Genomic DNA, 3,844 nt, shown 5'->3' on the forward strand with positions numbered 1-3,844 from the left:
TATATATATATATATATATATATATATATATATTCTATTGAACATTGGGAGGGGCATTATGCCGGTAATAATAAACACACGCGCTGGTTTAGTCCTTTATTATTATTGTTATTTAATGTGTTAGTTACTCCGTTAACCAATTTAGCGATCAGCCGTTCTATAACATCTCTTTCAACACGTGAATTCACACCAAGAATCTTGCAATCCAAATACAAATACGAACTATATGTATATGAGTGTGTTATAGGCAATGAAATATTCTTAAATAAATAAGACCTAATGGCAGCATTCGAACAGTTTATCAATGTAAAAGATGACAAACCGGTAAGTTGCGGGACGTAAACACACCAGCATCGGTTGTCAAGCGATGTTGGAGTGACAAACATAGACACACAAACATATACATATGCATACACACACACACACACAGACACACGTATATATATATATATATATATATATATATATATATATATATGACAGACTTCTTTCAGTTTCCGTCCACGAGATCCACTCACAAGGCTTTGGTCGGCCCGAGGCTATAGTATAAGGCACTTGCACAAGGTGCCACGCAGTGGAACTGAACCCGAGACCATGCGGTTGGTAAGGAAGCTACTTATCACACAGCCTCTCGTACAGCTTTTGAATTGAAAATTGTTTCATTTTTCTATCGTCGTTTCAAGATCTCCGAAGTTCTAATCCCATGGCTATATTATATTTAACAGTGAGAGTAGACTTTCTGTTTTGTGGTAACAAGCTGAGAAATGATTTTAAGGAAAAATATTACGACTTGATTTTGGTTTATTAATCTTATAAACATCGGCCACTCGCAAGGCTATTTTCATTAGGATATAATATTATGAACAATACACGAATATCTGAATGTATAATTTTCAAGCCTGTTTTTACACTGCAGTAACTACAAACTTTTCCTCGAATGCTACGAGAGATACAAAAAGGAAGACACTGAGTGTTTGGATCGTTTCGACTTCTTACATTTTCATAAGTGTCAGGTAAATAGCTGGTATTACTTTAAGCTTATAAACCTAAAACAATGAGTGAGTGAATATATGGCCGGTATTATTTTGTTACTTTAATTTATTTTCCCTGCCCCATTAAATTAAATAGAAACAAACGATTTAATTTTTTTTTTTTGTAAGAATATAAGCAATCAATATTTTTCCGAGAAGCCCCTTCGAAGAGACAATCGAGCAAGGAAGGATAGAGTATATTATTTAGGGGTGTGTTTATTTTTTTTTCAATTTAATACTATATGATGTGGCCTAGAAACTGCCGCGACGGCACGGTGGCAGTATTTTCTTTGATAGTCTCTGACAGTCCATAGTTTATTACTTGTATGCATTTTAGTCAATCGTTGTTGCTGTTGTTGACACTCCGTCGCTTACGACGTCGAAAGTTCTAATTCATCCGATCAACGGAACAGCCTGCTCGTGAAATTAACGTGCAAGTGGCTGAGCACTCCACAGACACGTGTACACTTAACGTAGCTCTCGGGGATATTCAGCGTGACACAGTGTGACAAAGCTGACCCTTTGAATTACAGACACAACAGAAACAGGAAGTAAGAGTGAGAGAAAGCTGTGGTGAAAGATTACAGCAGGGTTCTCCACCATCCCCTGCCGGAGCCTCTTGGAGCTTTAGGTGTTTTCGCTCAATAAACACTGCCAACGCCCGGTCTGGGAATCGAAACCGCGATCCTATGACCGCGAGTCCGTTGCCCTAACCACTGGGCCATTGCGCCTCCACTTAGTCAATCCTATATAATCAGTATATAACGAGGTATTTCACATGGAGGTATGTCTCAATATTTATCATAAGTTTCGAAACAAACTTTTCACAACAATTTAACATTTTCTTTCAGATAAAGCAAAATTCCGGCAACACAGTTCGAGTAAGCAATACGATTCTAGTGCCGCTGACTCTTCAATATCTGTCTACAACAATATCAGTTTGAAGGATATGTTTCTTTAATTCTCCCTAATGCCGTTGGAACATCTCTGTAGTAAACGCAGTTGTGTTTTTGTCATCAATGAATAAGTGTTGTGAACATTTCCAGTAACTGTAACATGACCAGAAGACTGCAAAGGCACCCCGACAGAAGAATATTTTGTTCAGTAATATGACAACCTAATTTCATTGATAATCGGTTACAGTGGACCGAATTAAAATTTTGATATGCTTATATGATAAAATGTCTGATTAAGCTGATAATATAACGTAATAATTGAAATATTAGAACAGTGTATATTCAAATAGATGTGTTAGATACATAGTATATATTCAATACTCGTTGCAATCTAAACTCGACGCTACTGTGTTAAGTAATTGTTTCGATGTAAGAGATGTTCTAGACAAAGGTACTTAGAAAGTGGCGCAATTACTTTCAAATTATTACAAGGTTAACATACGTTATTCGTATAATATCGCAGTATGCAACTGGATTATGAGAGGGCATGGTGCTAGTGTCCAATTACAGATACAGTAGCATTAGTCTCTGCATCAATATTTTCAATGTATTTTAATAATATATATAACAATATAATAAGAAGTATGATATTATTGTGATGGCGCTACATTGCGGTTAATAATAAAATTGTTACCGAAGTAATATTCATTGCTAATATGAATATTAAGAGAAAGTACCCGAAGAGAAAGGTTTGAAGAATAAGATTAGATACATTCATCCGAATGAACAACGGTCTCATAGCAGCAGTCCATAATTCCCATAGAAAGATAAATAATAGTAAGAAACTTTATATCTGAGTTACTGTAAAACGAATAATTAGTAATGTCCTCGATCGTAAATTAAACCTACATACACTGTACTAAAACTAGAGCTACGCCAGTCCTTAAAAACATAAGTACATTAATATAGACAGAAAATTTGTAAAACTATTAAATCAGATATTGGACCTATCAAAGCAAACTCTACTTCGAAAATAAAGATATATCAGGGCATGACTAATATGCCTAACAAATATATTTAATACTAAAATCTGATGTATGAATCGAATTTAATATACCCGTTATATAAAAAAAACAATATATTTAGGTTTTACCAATATATATTATAAACACAATAGACTAGAAAACATAGGCCAACTGAATATCAATGAAAATACTGAAAGTAAAAAATGTAAAATAGCTCACGTGATTCACATTTTATGTTGGTCGATATAAACATTCGATTAACCAAAGTTTTCTTCTATTTACAGGTGAAGAGCCAAACAATCTTCGTTACTGCGTTTTCAATTCAGTTATTCATCTATATGTATAAATAAATATTATAATGATACATGTATATATCGTTTATCTTTTATGTGTTAATTGTTTCATTCTTTTAACTATAGCTATTATATGCACAATGTTGAAGTGTTTATTCGACAAACTGCCTTGTAAACGTTTAAAAATCCTGTGTTAGAAATTCCCACCTTCACTGTAGTTATCTGAAGTCTTGTACTTGTCATTTATAGTACAATGTTTTACATAATATTAGGCGTATTTAAAGGCGAAGAGCTGAAAGAAATGTTAGCACGCCGGATGAAATGGTCAGCGGCTTTTCGTCTGTCTTTACGTTTTGAGTTCAAATTCCGCCGAGGTCGACTTTACCTTTCATCCTTCCGGGGTCGATAAATTAAGTACCATTTGCGTACTTGGGTCAATCTAATCGACTGGCGATTAAAGTGACGAGAGAATACCCAAAGTCCTTATGTACAGCCAAGTTGATACTATGCCCAACATAAACATTATGTCTGACAAAAAGAGAGTGTAGATAGCCGGATCCTCATACTTTGAAACCGTTGGGAGAGTCCTTCATATATAT

The 3,844-nt window shown here is 34.8% G+C and overlaps 2 long non-coding RNA genes across 4 annotated transcripts in view; one reads left to right on the plus strand and one right to left on the minus strand.

Moving 5' to 3' along the window:
* The window catches only part of LOC128249765 (uncharacterized), a 19,050-nt gene that overhangs the window by 7,716 nt on the left and 7,490 nt on the right, over window positions 1-3,844 (minus strand). For all 3 annotated transcript variants that reach the window (XR_008265868.1, XR_008265867.1, XR_008265866.1), the window contains one exon: window positions 3,172-3,286. This is a non-coding gene — a long non-coding RNA (uncharacterized LOC128249765). The remainder of the gene's footprint in view (window positions 1-3,171; window positions 3,287-3,844) is intronic.
* On the plus strand, window positions 880-3,322 carry LOC128249763 (uncharacterized). Its single transcript, XR_008265863.1, has 3 exons — window positions 880-1,013; window positions 1,883-2,135; window positions 3,237-3,322. It is a non-coding gene; the product is annotated as an uncharacterized LOC128249763 (long non-coding RNA).

Source organism: Octopus bimaculoides, chromosome 18, assembly GCF_001194135.2.
Source record: "Octopus bimaculoides isolate UCB-OBI-ISO-001 chromosome 18, ASM119413v2, whole genome shotgun sequence".
Taxonomy (NCBI): domain Eukaryota; kingdom Metazoa; phylum Mollusca; class Cephalopoda; order Octopoda; family Octopodidae; genus Octopus; species Octopus bimaculoides.